An 18,551-nucleotide genomic window follows, 5' to 3' on the forward strand; every position below is an offset into this window, starting at 1 on the left:
TGCAACGGCGAAGCGAGGATTTCATGACCAATTTTTTTTCACAAATTACATCAATTTTATTCCCTAAGTGCAGACTCTGTTGCATATATCTTGCAAATCACCTTTAAATTGCACTCCAGTGTCAATGTTTACCTGAAAATAACATGTTTTGTCGTCCTTATTAGGCCTAGTAACGACAGCCATCACAGGCAAATAGCGGGAAAAACGCTAGGGGATTACCAAAAATTTGCATTTTATGACGTAGTTTTATTCATGTACGCACCTTTGCCCTTTCTCGATTCAATCAAATGATGTTGTATAGTTAAAATAATTGTAATAGAGGCAGTCTGTTCCAACTAGCGGTTCTACCGGCTAATCAGTTCTGCTAGCATGCACTTCTGCTTCTGCTGCTTCTGCCATCTGCTATTCTGCGTCTTCCCGACATGCGCCCTTCCATTCAGATGGCGCCGTTAAAAGTGGACGCAAAATCCATTATGTTGCTTGGATCTCAGGGAATATCCTATTCAATCCAATCCAATCCAGTTTCTCGAAAATGTCGGCACCCAGTGAATGCAGATAATTTATAGCTTGGATAGCCTGGGATTAATAGCGAACTGCATTTTGCCTCGTGATTGGCCAGAGAGCTCAAAAAGTGGGTAGAGCTCCAGGTACATACAGGTCCCATTAATGGCGAGACTCCCTTTGGCATACACGACACTGGATCTAGGCTAGAAACAGTGAACCTCGACGCACTTTTCCGCTCGTGAGGATTAGCTTCGCACCACTGCTAGAATAGTCATCGTTAGTAAAACTGGAAAACATGATCACGTTGATGATTTGGTGTTCGCTGGCGAAGAAGCAACTAACATGCGGGTCACACGGGGTGTCTCAATGATCATAGAACATGCGTGCAGCGCCATACAGCGAGTAACTTGTCAATCCCTCAAGAAGCATTGGATCTAATGTTCCTTGACAGATTGACACGTTACTCATGGGTGGGCCTACACCCTTGTTGAACAAACCTCTACCCGAGTAACGTCACCATGACGTTGGTAGACAGAATAAAACCGAAACAGATCGGAAGGGGACAGCTGGGTTCCGTGAATGGGCACTTGTTCGCTGCCTCCTATTGAAAGAAAAGTAGGATCGAAGGTCGCGTCCCTTTCAGGGGACCATCGCAATCACCTCAAGACCATGGTTTTCGAGCGCGACCTTGTTCGCACCACAGCTTCGAGCATAGTTCAACTCTACCAAATCGGTCGCGCTGTCGAACACTACGACGTCGTCCGTTCACAAACAGCCCAAAGAACACACGCGGTCCTCAGGACGTCCCCACAGTGTCATCGTGTCCTCGTCCTTCGATGTTATCCTCAGGACGTCATGAGTATAACACTCTCGGACTGTCCGTGAGTAGTCATTCGGGTACGTCGTGTGGCCGTCACTATGGGTAACTAGCGGGACGAGAAATATTACTTTGTTTAATTACCTGTTCAGACTTTCTAGACATATTTGTTTTCTTTTTGGGCCGTTCCTAGGACCTGATTGACATTTTTCTGAAATAAAGGGTGGTCCAGGGTAGTCTTGGGTAGTAACTAAGTTACTTTTAACTTGTAACTGTAACAAGTTACTTTTGGGGTAATTAGTTACATTTCCAGAGAAGTAGCTTTTAACTGTAACTACTTACTATTTCTGTGAAAGTCACTGCAAAATGTAACTAGTTACTCAAATAAATGTCGTTTCTTTTTTTCTTTACTCTACCTTCCCCTACTTCCCCCTGATAGTGTCTTCCTTCCTATTATCCGTAATCGGTATGTGCCCCGTGCCTTGGGCTCTTGACCAAGCGGGGAATTCCAGCTTTGCGAACAGAAATTAGTTGAAGTTAGTGGCCAGGCCTCAACGGTCGGAGTGAGTCATACCTGAGTAATAGTGTCACTGCCCTAGCACGGGATCCTGCCTCCTTTGGATATCTACAAGGGAATGATTATGCACAAAGTGAAACTTTCTGTTCAGCTCATTGCGCTCCGACCAGTGTAATGGCTAATGCTGCTCCGCACATGAGCTTCCGTGGCCGTTCAATGAAGCAACCTTCGAGTTTTTATCATGGAAGGATGAGAATAATTTAACTGTAAAAGTCCAAGCTATGGAATAAGACGTACCCGGCAAACAGGACGTCAACTTGAAACCTGAAAAAAAGCATCTGAGGCGAGTTCCTTGTTCTTGTGTATGTCTCTCTCTCTACACGATACGAAACGCGTCCCTGTCACCGTGCTCTTCTTTTTCACCGCGTTGCGCCAGGTCGCATGGACATGTCGTATTTTTATGTGTGGGATAACCGTGTATTAACTTATACTGATTCTGGCTAAGTTCTTGACAACTTGCACAAATTGCACTTCAGTAAATGAAAATAAATGTATGTTTTAACAATTGTGTCACCCTCTCATGTTCATTTTAATAAAAAGTAACTGTAATGTAACTAAGTTACTTTCTCTCAGTAACTGTAACTAGTTACTCGACCAAGAAAGCAACTATAAGTGTAACTTAGTTACTCTTTTTGGCGGATAAACTGTAACTGCAACTCAGTTACTTTTTAGAAGTAACTTACCCAAGACTGGTCCAGGGTAAAACTCTCTGCATCTAAAAAGGTTGACTATGATATGTGGATATCATAGTCAACATATCAGAATGATATGTTGTCTATGATAAATGGAGCGCATCACTCGTGGAATGGAGAGAAACGCGCGATTCTGTTGCACTGCTTTTGACTTTCAGAGCTCCTAAATGAACGTCTCAAACCAAAAGGAATAAGAAACATAGACATTGCATTGATGTGGACCTAACACTTCAATCAATTTTTCACTTTGAATATTCTTCCTTTGCATAATCGAAACAAACATGGATAGCTCACCCTTCGTTTTGTGTCACAAGCGAGCAGTACTCTCGAATGTACGGAGGAGCGTGTTACAAGCAATAAACAGTGTCTGTTTTGGCTTCGGAAGAGAATTCTGGTCTCCCTTCAAGTCCGTATAAGCGGTGGAGGGAGGCAAATGGGAGCCGGTCCCTCATATACTGGAGAGGGGACCCCTTGATAACGCGATCCGCCACCGGATGGGCCGTGTCTTGGAATGCGCGGCCCGTAAAACGGTCGTCGGGATAGTATCGCTTGCGGTGTTGTTTTCGGGAAAATTTTTCGTAAAATCTAATGTCTGTTGGAGTGGGCTTCTCGGAGTTCGTGCCCCTAAGAAAATTTTTTTTTTTTTTTTTTTTTTTGCTCTTTGCTTTGTCTCTAAACCGCTGTGCTCGTTGTCCGTTATGAATTGTTTTAGAAACAAACAGCGAGATTGTATTGCGGAATTAAAATGTATGGAAAAAGAGAAGTTATCAGGACGGCGCCTGGTTTCGTATAAATTGTTCACAGAAAAATGAGGTACAGGTAGGTGCAGGTAAAGTCGTCCTCACAAGGTCCTGCGAGTGTTCCAGGTTGACACCCTAAGGATGTGCAGGTGATATGACCGGGAGTCCCACTTTAACACGGAGGTAAAACTGAGAGGACCAGTTGATAACTTCCTGAGGATGTCATCGTCGTCCGGGGTTGACATCCTGGGGACTATCGCAGGACGTTTCTGTGTTGTTGGGGAGGGAGAGGTCAATTACAACTAAATGGGAACTCCCCCCGCCCGTTCGACGTAGGTACAAGCCAATGTGCACAAAGCTATGGTAAAAGGCTGCATGAATGGTTGTGTAAAACTACTTCAAAAGCAAGATAAATGGTGACGAAAAGGAAACTGGGAAAAGAACCGGACGAATGGGACACCAACGGGTAAGGGACCACAATTGCGGCACTCTTCACAAGAGCAGTCACCAACACGAACGGAACAAATGGCTTTGGCGATAGTGAAACTGCAAAAGATAAGTGAAACTCCTAAAAAGTAAAGGAGGATGCCGTTTGCATAGTAAGTGTCAAAAAAGGGGACAAACTCGTAAGTGACAGCGTTGTGGTCAAAGGTAAAGATATATGATTATATGCGCCTTTGTAGCGGTGAATCACCTCAACCCATAATCATTTATGCTGTTGCTGTTGTTGTGCTCTGCCACTCAAGCAACTCTACGGTGACCACCGAATGTCACGTGAGGGCGCGTTGAACCTTATCTCGCTCCGATAGGGCATTTGCGTCTTGATGAGCGTCGTGTCACAGGTTATGTCAGAGTGGACTTTTACCTCTGTTCTAGCGGCGTAAATACACTTTGAAACTGGTGTACATTTTTAAATGTAGAATTGATTTATCATCTAACGTTGACTGAGTACGACAAGGTAAGGTATATTGACAACATCTCTCAAAGAGTGCTATGAAGAAGTGCTGTGTTGCAGTCCTACACTTGACGACGGAAGTTTTCATATAGGGAGTTTTTACTAACGTCACATTGTGAAGTGGTATGCTCGTAAGCCCCTCTGAGTGGCGGTCACTTTTCGTGCTAGTCATCATTGCGTCTTAGTCGTCATTCGTTTTGGTTTACAAACTTTTCTCGCGGCTGGTCGCAGTGAAGCGCAAAAGGACGCTCTTCTGCTTCCTTATCCACCAATGAAGTATGTGTCCTTACACCAACGAATTACACCAATGAATTACGTGCTTTTGCGCTTCACCGAGACCAGTCGCGACAAAATATGTAAACCGAAACAAAATAATTATAGCAAGAAACGACCCGCTTCGGTGGCAGATTTTTCTCTGAAATGTGTAGAGGACGATGACCTTCCTTTACATGAGTCCTGACCGGCGGTGATGGAATGTCCCAGCGAGCAGATGTGCGTGGCCTCACGATAGGAGGGTGCCGGTAGAACTAGTTGCCAGGTGCAGTGGCGCGCGCCAGCAGAGGCACGTCGTTGTCATCGTCGTCCACGGGCCGCCACATCACTCCCCCCCTCAGACGCGGAGCGGTGCATGCGGTTGAGGTCCGCGTCGATACCATGAAGAGGAGAATGATGACAGCTCGTAGATGGTGGACGACTGGGCACACGGCTTGTGCTTGTGGCTGTTGATGCAGCTGCAGCGGGATGGCGGGAAGAAGAGCGCTGCGATCCATGCGGGTTCCATTGATGAGATGTGAATGTTGAGTGCTTGGATGCTTGAGTGGTTGCTGATTGTGTTGAGCCTTTGTTGAGTGCGCTGAGTGCTTGCTGAGTGATTGCTGGGTGGGCGACAGTACCGCGACCGGTACGACAGCGTGAATGCCGGTTGCCGCCAGAGAAGTGCCGGGGAGGTCCATCGTGAAGCAGGTGGAGGCCGGAAAGTCAGCGTACTGTGGTCTCCCTGCGGGTCCCCGGTAGAACAGTGGTCCCGGTGCGCCTTGCCTGCTAGAGGGTGGTTCGCTGCTGGTTTGCCGAAAAATTTAGGATGTTGCATGGCCGAATTATGGCGAACATGGTGTTCGTGGTTCGGGTCACCAAATATCACGTCGTTGTCATCGTCGTCCACGGGCCGCCAGAAATGTGTCCACTGAAGGTCCTAAAAGGGGTAGTACCCACTTTAATGCCGATGGCGCTCTGCTTTAGAAGCTGTTTTATTTTACGCAAACTCATTCGAATTTTTATTTAAATAATGAACGCCTCCCACTCATTCACACGGTGCGCAGCTTGTAGGCGGTGTCGGACAGATACGTGTAAAAAAGAAAGTTCGTCGATTGGTGCACCTGTTTTTTCAGCGTGGAGCTTTAACAGAAACACCCGGTATATAGTCCCCAGAAGGGTGTCATTGCCCATTTTTTTCTTAGAGCGTCCAGCTGCATGGATGACTTCGAAATCGTGCCGCGTGGATACTTTGTGATAAATACTGCGCATCGGACAATGGCCTGCACATGGTGCAGTTCATTCAGCATTTCGTGCTTTCACTGCTTTTCTCGGCAATCAAACGTGTCTCCAGGAAGCTCTTAATCATTGCACTATGTAAACCCATCGAGATTATCGCTTGACAGGTTGCACGCAACGTGCGCAATGGAATGTGAGGACATAGCGAGTACGCCAAAGCAGACGTGGACCAACCTCGTATTGGATTCCATACCGAGGTTCGTCTACTTACACATTCCCGCCATCGCCGAGGTCCAGCATCACTTTAAAAAAGCGAGCTTGTCATTTACGTAATTGATTGACGGATTGGAAAGATAAATAAGTGGGGATGTTAGTTCCCAAACACCTATGTATAGAGCTGAAAGAAGAACAAGGCAAGCCAGCTGGTGCGACGTGAACTAAAGATTCATACGGTGAGTCTCAGGAAGACCAAAAGGTCAACGCAAGTACACTACAGTCTTAAAAAAAGGGTGTACTTTAACTCCTTTTTTGCCCCGTACATAACTCCTTTTTGGATAGTACAATTACTCTCAGAAAGGGAGTCTCCTCACTCCCTCAAGGGAGTAGCATAACGCCTTCTGAGAGTAAGATTACTCTCCGGCAGGGAGAAAGGTGTTATGCTACTCCCTTTTTGAGTATAATTGTACTCTCCAAAAGGGATAAACAAAATACAGAAGCCGACACTGAAGATTTTTGTTTAAGTTTAATTTGTACAAGCTTTCGCGTGGAGGTCCACGCTTCCTTCCCCAAGAACACAATGATATTCTCAGGTCATCCCAGGGATGTTCTATTGGGACAGGAATAACATCCCTCGGAAATCCCCGTATGGTCCTCAGATTGTCAGAAAAGCGTTAAGCAACGCCTCGGGCCATCCCCAGAAGCTCCTCAGGAAGTGTCCCAAAAACACCACCAGTAAGGCTTTAGGAGCAAAACCGGATATCTCATTGTGTTGATTTATGTATTTATTTATGAGCGAAATGGGGCCCATTTTGAGTACAAGGCCGTTTTTCTCTTTCCGGCACTTGCTCAACCTTAGTCACCAGCTTTTCGTTTGCTGCCTTTTATTTGTTTAGCGTATTTCTCATAACGGACAAAGAGCGCGGCGGTTTAAAAAGCAAGCAGAAAGAAATATCAAAGATTTCCAGGAGCACTATGTCCGAGAAACTCACTTCGAAAGGTACTGGACTTTCCCTCCAAACAGAAACAGATACTATTTATTGCTTGTTATGCGTCCTATCGTAAATTTGAGAGCCTTAGTCACTTCCGAATTAAAAACGAAGGGTGAGCTGCTAAGTTTAATTCGATTATGCAAACAAATAATACAACAAACGAGGAATTGCTAGAGTATTAACTCCCCATCAATGCAAATCCTATGTTTCTTACTCCATTTGGTTTGAGACATTCGGTGGGACCTTGGGAGGTCAAAAACAGTGCAAGAGAATCGCGCATTTCTGTCTTTTTTGCGGTTAATGCTCCATGTGTCGTAGACAGTCACATTTTTCTGGGAAGAGGAATCTTACAGAGGACCGCACTTCGTTTACGACAAATGCCATTCAGCCCCAGAGATCGACCCAAAAACAAAACAAATGTATCACTCAGTATTTGGGGAATCTTAGCAGGTAAACTATACAAAATATTTCTCATCCAGTCAGTTGCCCACAGGGACACGCGCAGGACGTACTTGAATACTCTTCGCGGACAGTCCGCGAGTATCGTCCTCAGGACGCTCTGCGGATTCATATCGAAGGACGAGGACACGATGACACTTTGGGGACATCCTCAGGACCGCATGTGTTCTTTGGGTTGGTACCTGAGGAAGCGTGGACCTCCAAACGAAAGCTTGTACAAATTAAACTTAAACAAAAATCTTCAGTGTCGGCTTCTGTATTTCGTTTATGTGATCTACAGGACTTGACTCCCCTCTTCGTATACGCTTCTCCAAAAGGGAGTTATATATGGGGCAAAAAAGGAGTTAAAGTACACCCTTTTTTTAAGAGTCTAGAAAACTGATGTTCTATCATCGATCCAGACAACAACACTGTCCCCTTTCGGGACCCTTTCGGGACCCTTTCGGTCCTCCTCGAACAAAAGGATTAGTCCCTCAATAGACTTATGTAGTTGGGTTGCTTGTGCTATGTCACGTTAGTTTGATTTATTGTCATTTTCTGATTGTTATGTTCGTCAAAATCTTAGTTTCGCACTTCATGATGACTTGGAGTTGTAGCAGCACTAGTGCCATCGGATGATGGCAGCTCAGTTTGAACGTGAGCGCGCAGAGCGCGATTAAACTAGTTGTTCTCCGCCAGTCACCGGGTACGGTTGTCAGTCCTTTCCTGCGCCACATTTGGTGACCCGAACCTGGACATACGCAAACCTTCGTCTGGTTTCATGGAACCTCTTCCGCCGCAAACTGTCCCCGTTGCTGGCACACACACGTTGCTGGCGTTGGGACGTCAACTCAACGCGGCCGTGCGACACTTCCGCTATCACCTGGAAGGGCGTGACTTCCACATTCTGACCGACCACAAGCCGTTGTCATATGCATTCTCTGGCAACCACTCCGGCTACTGTGAGCGTGAGATCCGCAGCTTGCTTTTATCTCCGAGTTTTGCACCGACGTTCGCCATATCCCCGGCGTTGACAACTCGGCAGCTGACGCTCTTTCACGCATCAATGCCGTTCCCTACTTGCCATCCCCGGTGAGCGTCAGTGATCTCCTCAACGCCCAGGCTAATGACGCTGAGATCAAGGATTACCTCGCTGGCGAATCCTCCCTCGTCCTTCAAAAGATACACCTCCCTGGTTGCGTCGACCCTCTTTTCTGCGACGTGTCCACTGCGCATCCTCGCCCCTTCGTACCCGAGCCGCTACGCCGCCGGATCTTCAGCGAGTACCACAGCCTCGCCCACACCGGCGTGCGCGCTACACAGAAGGCCATTGCAACCCGCTACGTCCGGCCAAATATCAATAAGGACATCCGAAGCTGGACCCGCGCCTGTCTTGCTTGCCAGCGGACCAAAGTTGAACGCCACATCCAGACGCCACTCAAAGCGTTCCCCACGCCCGCAGGCCGGTTCTGCCACGTTCATTTGGACCTCGTTGGCCCACTTCCCTCTTCACTCGGCTGCCGGTATCTCTTCACCTGCGTGGACCGCTTCACGCGCTGGGCAGAGGCTGTACCCATCCCAGACGCGACGGCGGACACGGTCGGCCGCGCGTTTCTACTCGGTTGGGTCGCCCGTTTCGGGTGCCCTGACATTGTGACCACCGACAGGGGACGCCAGTTCACATCCCGCTCCTTCACGTCTCTTCTGAAAGCTATCGGAGCCAAGCACATGATGACGACGGCCTACCACCCCGCCGCAAACGGGATGGTGGAGCGGCTGCACCGCCAGCTAAAAGCCGCTCTCTGTTCCCAGCCTGAGCCCACTAACTGGGTTGACCATTTGCCATGGGTGCTCCTCGGCCTACGCTCCTCGCTAAAGCAGGATCTCAAGTGTAGCTCGGCGGAGTTAGTCTTCGGCTCCCCTTTGCGCTTGCCTGGTGACTTCCTCGATCCCAGCCCGAAGCCTCCCCTCGCCGGTGACGACTTCGCAACGCAACTCCGTCAGCATTTCCAGGCCGTCAAACCCGCCCTACCTCGTCAGCCTTCCCATAGGAAGATTTTCGTGCACCCGGATTTGGCCAATGCCTCTCACGCCTTCGTCCGGGTGGATCATGCCAAGCCACCCTTGACCCCTGCATATGCTGGCCCTTACAAGATACTGGCCCGCAGCGACAAGACCGTAACAGTCCACCTTAATGGCCGCCGCGAAACCATCTCCCTCGACAGGGTCAAGCCCGCTCATCTTGAGACACTCGTCGCCCCTGTGCATCTCCCCGACCTTCCCCCCAACTGTGCAGGCCCTCAACGCCCACGCTCTGTCCCTCTGCGCAATGTTTCCTGGCATTCTCCCCTGGTTACCACCAGGGTCTAGGGGGGGGAGGCCTGTAGCAGCACTAGTGCCATCGGATGATGGCAGCTCAGTTTGAACGTGAGCGCGCAGAGCGCGATTAAACTAGTTGTTCTCCGCCAGTCACCGGGTACGGTTGTCAGTCCTTTCCTGCGCCACAGAGTATTTAGGCAGGAGTGGGGCGAAATGGACAATATCTCGTGGTTTGTACACTTCGGTGGAACACATTACTAGGTAAAACATCGAAAAGTAAAACGTTGTCCTTTTGTGAACTGTCACACCGTTCTTCTCACAATTTCCCGCTGAGTGGCGTGTGAAAAGAGGGAGAGAGAGCCAGAGGAAGATTAAAGGTATATACTGTAAGGCAGAAGGCAATCTGTTATTATTGCCAGTGACGTTTCAAAGCTTATGCCTAAATGCCAGTGATGGCCAGTAGTTAACTACATGTAGTTAAACTACTAGTTAAACTACCTGCTTGTAGTTAAAAAGTAGGTATCAACTACTTGCAGAAATGTAGTGTGCAACTACTAGTTAAACTACTATTTCGAGTAGTTAACTACAGTAGTTAGGTTACTGCAGGCGCCAACTACTTCCGATTTTGCCGCAAGCTTTACGGCACGATTGTGCTTCCGACTTTTACCTTGAGCTACTTGTTTGATGACAACGGATGTGCAGAGCAATTGTGCCGTGCTTGTGTACTAAATCTTTACTTTTATCACTGCTTGTGATTCATATTTAGGTGTGTCCAAGAACACTATAGTATGGGATTGGTGTTCATGGACAACGTTAAGTAGTTAGAGATGTAGTTAAAATACATTGCAGTAGTTAAGGTAGTAGTTTTAACTACCTCCCCTCAAAAGTAGTTGAACTACTACATAAACTACTCCATCGCGAAGTAGTTAGTAGTTGTAGTTAAACTACTGTAGAAGTAGTTAGTGGCCATCACTGCTAAATGCTTCTTCCGAACGACACCCACACTGCAAACCTTATCTGCAAAAAAAACAAACAAAAAAAAAACAAAAAAAACACTAGATATTTTTAATCACGACTGAAATTACGGTGAAAAGACGCGGGGCGACGCCTGGTGGTAAACAAGCTCCTATTCGTCGAGCAACAGCAGTGTTACATGTCCAGGCTGTCGTATGAGCTCGCAGTATAAAATTGCACGCCTGCTGCTGCTTTGCAGTGCTTATAAACAATAGATGTACAACTACTTCATTTGGTCCGAAGAGTCGTACGCCTCGGAAAGACTGGACCCCCGTCCTCTAGACCTAGGGAAGCTCATCGTCGGAGAACGGCCGACGGATCTTAGACAGCGTGCGACAGCTGCTTTAATGTCATTTCTTGTGGACATTGCGGCACCTCTAACTTTTATACTTACTGGTTTTCTTTATTTTCAAGTGTCCTGGAGTAGACGGCCCCCGTGTTCTGTAGGAGCCTCCATCTCCATATTTTTCTTTTTACAGTAATTCCAACTTGAACTCCTGTCGTACGCACGAGACAATCCCGTCCTGAGCTAAACACCCACCTGGGCTAAGTGTACTGCAGTGCTTCCTCTCTTCGTTTTCCCTAACCTAACCCGAGCAACGGGAAGTAGCGAGACCACGAGATCGAGACTGAGTAAAGTATACGGTCAGCACATGTGGTAACACGATAAGAACACTTCCAAAACCAATGTTTGTTATCGAACACGCTTTTATACAGTTCGTCACATCCCCATTTTTTTTCTTTATGATATCAGATCACATGACGCAGTGGTTCTCACCTCATCAGGGACACGAGGAAATGCAGACGGCTGCATGAAAGCTTGTACTCCAATAAAAAGTAGTTTTAATGTATCTATATTTTTGTCTCTAACACCCCCTAAAAAAAAAAAGGAAAAAGAACAAAAAGAAGAAGGAGCATTCCTAAGACATCAGTGACAGTTACAACATGTTGCCTACATGCTTCATTGTCAACACTGTACTCGCGCCATCTGTTGCCATGTTGCCCTGCATGTTGCCAGCGACCCTACTCCAAAGATGTCTTAACTCACCCAGAATTCTTGCTTATAAAGATAATGGAGTATCAGTGCTTTCATCCACCAGTTATGTTTCATAATGCAGGCGTGCCATGGAAACCCCAGGGCCTGACAGACAGGCGTCAGGACACATAGCTGTAAGGAAAAGCGACACTGATTACGATCTGAATACTCCTCGGGGAGCTGCGTGCATCATCGTCGATAGAGTGAGTCCATAGACTTTCGATACCCTACTTCTTTACATTCCATTCTTTCGCTGCACAGAACTCGTGACAAAGCTTTCCATCCGAAACATTGTGTACAATATAAAAGCTACGATAGACTAAAAGAAAAAAAAATATTTTGACTCCCGTTAAAAATTAACCTCTTTAAAAGGCTACGCGAAATACTATGCTCATTACGCGGTTCTACAAGTTTTTCAAATAAATAACAGAGCTGAATAGTTTCGGATTCTGCAATGGCGCGTGACATCTCCAGGAACTCTGACGTCTGTGCCCTAGCAACCGCGTCTTCGCACCTTCGCTCTCCGCCCTACGTTGGAAGTTTCTACACCCAAAACCGTAAAATACATTTTAAAATATTCCTGGCGGTTGCATGGTGTTAGAAACTCATCTCAACGCACTATATTTCTACGACACACACGTACGGTATGCGAAGACGTGTCAGCGTGGCACTTAAAACTTGCGCTGAGTTCCACAACACAAATTTATGATCGCTACTTGTCTATGCTTGTGTGGTTCCTCCTTTTCCAGAACCCTACACGCGTTACGATGCCGGAGTCTCGCAGAGGAGCGATACTTATAGGGGAACGTCGTGACAGCTCACTTGCGGACAAGCTGCAAAAGACATTTAAGCAGTGGGGATTCCAGGTCAAAGTTTATGTTGACCCTACGAAAGAGGAGTTGTTTAAAATCCTGAAAAAAAGGTACGTCCGTTAACTTGCCCGTAAATATATGAGCTCATGTGTATTTGTGAGTATAGCTGCTATACCGACACATATCTGCACATATCTTCCCCAGTAATTTTAACTGCCATATGCCGTGTACCCATATCGTGTAGTGCCCATCCCTGGAGCCCCTCTTTTTTTTACATATAGTCGTAGCAATGAGAGCAGTTTAGGTAATGACCACGCGTAACACATTGTGATGTTTGTCACATTGGGATTTATTTTCTGTAAACAGAGTGATGAAAATCACCACCGCCAATCACCTCTGGCATCAAAACCCTGCAAAGCGAAAGGAAACTGTTACAGGGAGCAGGGCAATTGGCATGCAGTTATACTCACCGTTTATTTTTTCAAAGGAAGAACATACGAAGGAACCATGTGCACCCATCAGTCAGCTCTGGCATCAAAACACTGCAATGAGAAAGGATATTATATTCACTGTTTTATCTTTTCAGAGGAAGAACAGATGAATGTGCACACAAAACGCGGAGACGGCACGGAACTACTTCTGGCAGCGTTGATAAGAACGTCTGATCACCACCAAATTTCATCATATCGTCAGCAACCTGCCACCAGAAATCGCGATCGAGGTCATGGATATTTTGACTGCTCCGCCCACGCCCAATCCCATACGACGTTCTTCGTAAGGCTGTCACGGACCGAATAATGGCCTCGGAGCGCGAGCGTTTGCGACGACTGCTCTCGGCCGAAGAACTGGGCGATCGCAAGCCTAGCCAATTGCTCCGCCACATGCAGAGCCTTCTAGGCACGCGGCTCCCAACCTTTGATCAATCACTCCTCAAGGAACTTTTCCTTAACCGGCTGCCTCCCCAGACTCGTATGGTGCTCGCGGCCCTGCCCGACTCTACCCTCGAGGCCCTCGCTGATGTCGCAGACAGAATAACCGAGGTATCGCGAGACAGTATTGCTCATATTCCGACTACGACTTCCTCTACGCTTGCTCCTGCGCCCATCCCTGTGGTACCGGAAGTTCCCCCCTCGGGACAGGATTCCGTTACACAGCTTCGCGAGGAAGTTCAAGAGCTGCGCCACCTCATCGAAGAACGTCTCACATGTGGGGTTTCCCAAGATCCTCGCCCTCGCCCCCCGTCCGCTCAGCGAACTTTCCGCCCTCGGTTTAGGAGCCCTTGCCGCTCCCGCTCGCCATCCCCTGCCTCGAGGCGCCCGTCCGACCCCCCGCTGACTGCCCATATTGCTGGTACCACTACAACTTCGGTGCCTCTGCTCGCAAGTGCACTCCGCCGTGCCAGTGGCCGGGAAACGGCGCGGGGCGTCGTTAGCGGCGACACACGACAACCCCAAGCCCTCACCCAGTCGCCTCTTCTACATGACCAGCCGGAACTCCAAATTCAAGATGCTTGTCGACACCGGTGCTGCGGTCAGCGTTCTTCCCGCAACGGCTGCCCAGCGTCATCAGAACCCCATCTGGTTCCTGACCGCGGTGAACAACACGGGCATACCGGTGTTCGGACAAAAATCTCTTACCATCGATCTTGGCCTCCGGCGGCAGTTCAAATGGCTCTTCACCATCGCCTCCGTCAGCCAGTCCATCCTCGGCGCGGACTTTTTGGAGCACTTTGGCCTCTTAGTGGACCTCGCTCGGCACCGACTTGTCGACTCGACTACCTCCCTCGCGGTGCACGGGATTACTGCTCACTCAGCCCCCTTTTTTGAAGCCGAGACTCTCTCCTCACTCGAGTCTCCTTATGCCGAGCTCCTGAAGGATTTCCCGTCCCTCACGCAGCCCACCGACTGGTCCACGCCCGTAAAGCATGATGTAGTCCATCGCATCATAACCTCCGGCCAACCAGTCTCGTCTCGTTTCCGTCGTTTATCCCCTGAGAAGCTGGTAATTGCCACGGCGGAATTCCAACACATGATGGACATCGGGGTGGTGAGACCGTCCTCGAGTAACTGGTCCTCACCGTTACACATGGTTCCCAAGAAGACCGGGGACTGGAGACCATGTGGTGATTACCGCGCGCTAAACCTTACCACACTACCTGACCGCTATCCACCCCCCAACATTCAGGACTTCGCCGTTAACCTCCAGGGCTCCACCACCTTCTCCAAAATTGATTTAACAAAGGCGTACCATCAGATTCCCATGGCTCCAGAGGACATCCATAAAACAGCAGTAACGACTCCATTCGGCCTCTTCGAGTTCGTTAGGATGCCTTTTGGATTGAAAAACGCAGCCCAAACATTTCAGCGTTTTATTGATTCGGTGGTAAGGGGACTACCCTTCGTGTTTGCGTATATGGATTATCTACTCGTCGCAAGCGAAAGCCCCGAACAACATCGCCTCCATTTACGCCAGCTCTTCGCGCGCCTCGAAGAATACGGCATCATAATCAATGTGCAAAAGTGCCAGTTCGGAGCCGCGTCCCTCGAATTCCTTGGCCACCACCTCGATTGCAACGGCATCAGACCGCTTCCTTCGAAGATACAGGCTGTCCGCGAATTTCCAAGACCGGCTACGCTGCGCCAGCTTCGACGCTACCTTGGGCTACTCAATTTCTACGGGCGCTTTATTCCGAACTGCGCCTCTGTGTTGGCGCCGCTCGAGGCCCTCCTGCGTTCTCCCAAGAAGTCTCCCCATGCGGCCGGTTTTGCTTGGACGGCGGATGCCGAGGACGCTTTCCTGGATGCCAAAGAGGCAGTCGCCAACGCCGTCATGCTCATCTACCCCCGGCATGATGCGCCCACATCACTAGCGGTGGATGCGTCCGGCTCAGCCATCGGAGCCGTGTTGCAGCAGCACATCAACCAGCAGTGGCAACCCATTTCCTTCTTTTCCGAAAAACTCTCGCCGGCCCAACAACGCTACAGCGCCTTCGGTCGCGAACTCCTCGCTGCGTTCGCTGCCGTCAAGTACTTCCGCTACTTTCTGGAAGGCCGATCTTTTATACTTTACACGGACCATAAGCCACTCGTCCACGCCTTTCGAGCTAGCCGTCAAAGCCACTCACTCCGGGAAATCCGGCAGCTAGCCTTCCTGGCGGAATTCCAAGTGACGTTCGCCCACATCAGCGGCCAGGCTAACGTACCCGCTGACGCATTCAGCCGTATCAACGCCTTTCCGCCCGAAATCTTTTCGCTTGAACGTCTCGCATCTGAACAGCGCGCCGACGAAGAGCTCAGGGCGCTTCGAGCGTCCCAGCAAACATCGCTACAATTGGAAGAGGTCGCTCTTCCCGGCACCGCCTCCACCATCATATGCGACCTGTCAACCGGCGTTCAGCGGCCGTTCGTTCCATCCAGTCTCCGCCGCCAAACCTTCCACGCCCTTCATGACGTTTCCCATCCTGGTATTCGCGCAACCAGACGCTTGATCGGTGACCGCTACGTATGGCCGGGCATGGCCAAGGACATCTAACTCTGGACCTCTCGCTGTATGACCTGCCAACGAACGAAGATCGTCCGGCACACGCGCCCGCCGCCCGGCAAGTTCCTTCCCCCGGACCGCAGATTCCAGATCATCCACATCGACCTTGTCGGTCCTCTACCTCACTCATCGGGTTTCCGCTACATCCTCACCATGGTGGACCGTTTCACCAGGTGGCCAGAAGCGGTGCCCATCATCGACATGCGTGCCGAAACCGTGGCCCGCGCTCTTCTCGACGCCTGGATCTGCCGATACGGGTCCCCTGACCAAATCGTCACCGACCGCGGGGCTCAATTCGAGTCTTCCCTCTTCCATGAGCTCTGCGGTCTTCTTGGCACGACGCGCACACGCACTACTGCCTACCATCCTTGTGCCAATGGTCTGGTAGAACGCTTTCACCGGCAGATGAAAAGCTGCTTCCGTGCCCTTCGCCATCCCGAAAAGTGGACCAGCGCTCTCCCACTCATTCTGCTGCACGTACGAGCATGCCTCAAACCGGACTTAGGTTGCTCCGCCGCAGAGCTCGTTTTCGGCACACCCCTACGCCTTCCGGCCGACCTCGTCACCCAACAACCTCCCATCTCCTCTGAAAACCAGCCGCAAGCCACAAGCCACTCGGAGTACGTCTCGCTCCTTCGTGACGTGTTCAAGACCCTTAGGCCTGCTTCTCCACGGTTCCCTTCTGGCCGGAGCTCTTACGTTCCAGCCGCTGTCGCCGATGCCACACACGTTTTCCTCCGGGCTGCAACCCCTCGCAAGTCCCTAGAGCCCCCCTACACAGGACCCCACCGTGTCATCTCCCGGTCCGAGAAGACCATGGTGCTTGACATAGGCGGCCGCCAGGACACAGTTTCGGTCGACCGCGTCAAGCCGGCCTTCGTGGAGAACGAAGACTTTCCCCTTGCCCTCCAGACCGTCGACTTTTCGCCTGCCCCTAACCCCAAGCGCGTTTCCTGGGGACCAGCTCCATCGATGCGCCTCCGTCGCATCTGACGGCGGGGGGACACCTGTAGCGCATCGTCTTCATCCTCGTCTTCATTCTCATCCCGACCTTCCTTGGAGTCAGTTGTCTCTTCTTTGTGGTCCTGACACCCCACGAACAGCCTCCGTGCCACGAGTGATACAAAATATCAAAGATTGTGTACTAACAGGCATATACACACCACGAAGCAAACGTCAAATTAAAAATTCGTTTATTTTATTTTATTTTTTACCCGAGAGTGGAGCATCGTGAATCGGGTTTCTCGTCACAACCCTTTTAACTATCGTCCGAAGATCTGGCAACATAGCGTAAATGCAGGCTGGCTGGTGCATGAAATCAATGAAACAAGCCCGAGCATGGTAACGATCTCTGTGTATTTTGTGTATCCCATTCTCAGGTTTGTTTCATCATGGAGTCAAAAAATCTGTAGATTTCAGATATAATCTGTAGATCTGTAGATGTTGCCGGAAATCTGTAGATCTCCATACAAATCTGTAGATGTGGCAATACTGCGAAAACTACGTAAAACGGTGGCGTCATTCATAACATTCCGGACGCCGGACATCATATTCGGCGTCCGGCTTTTGTGAATGACGGCCAGGACCCGTACTTGGCTTGGCCTTGCCTCCGCATTGAAGTTTTTGGCCGGCGCATGATGATGGTGCCACAGTTTTACGTAGTTTTCGCAGTATTTGTGATTACGGTAGCACGCCGTCGTCAGATACTATTAAACGCCCGTAGAAATCACAGTATCTGTTTACAGTGTAGAAGACCCCAAAGTATAGATTCCTTACAACAGCGAAACGCACGTAAATATTCGTTGGGCGTTGAGTGACCTGGAGATGGACGATACTATTCAAAACGAGTTACTATACTGTTTCAAGTTCTGTTCTGTAAGACCAATGAAATGCTACTTAAAAGCAATGCTCGCAGTAATGTTTAAAACCGACCTTGTATGCACTTGAAGAGTAAGGTACTTAACCTCTTTAAAAAAAAAAGCTAATAAGGTACGGGTGAAAGAATGCAGTTGGTGTGTGGGGTCAGCATCAACGTTTGCTGCACGGGGAAGAGAAGTGACTTTGATCAGCGTGGTACATGAAGGAACAAGAAACGCGACGGTGGATGCATGTCTTAGCAGGAATCTTCCCCTACTGAAAAAAAAAAAAAAGATAAAGAAAAATAAAAAATAAAAAGAAAGAATAAAAACCAGAAAACACGAAATATTAAACAGAGCGACCATTAATTATAATACACCATAATATAATTATTCCGGAAAAGAAGAACTTGAAAGGGCGTATGGCTATGGTTAAGGGGGCACGGTAGGGTCCAAGATAGGTGTTGGTTTTAATGTAATATTTCAGAAACACATGCACACAAGATTATGAAATTTTGCATGCTTAGGAAGGATGTCCTTGTGGTTGTTATC

General features: G+C 48.9%; 1 long non-coding RNA gene across 1 annotated transcript in view; it reads right to left on the reverse strand.

Annotated features, from left to right (window-relative positions):
• The window catches only part of LOC135368949 (uncharacterized), a 109,964-nt gene extending 98,149 nt beyond the window's left edge, over nucleotides 1–11,815 (reverse strand). The window contains exon 1 of the long non-coding RNA XR_010414908.1: nucleotides 11,804–11,815. This is a non-coding gene — a long non-coding RNA (uncharacterized LOC135368949). The remainder of the gene's footprint in view (nucleotides 1–11,803) is intronic.
• Nucleotides 11,816–18,551: the final 6,736 nt, after the last annotated feature.

This window comes from Ornithodoros turicata, chromosome 9 (genome assembly GCF_037126465.1).
Source record: "Ornithodoros turicata isolate Travis chromosome 9, ASM3712646v1, whole genome shotgun sequence".
NCBI lineage: Eukaryota > Metazoa > Arthropoda > Arachnida > Ixodida > Argasidae > Ornithodoros > Ornithodoros turicata.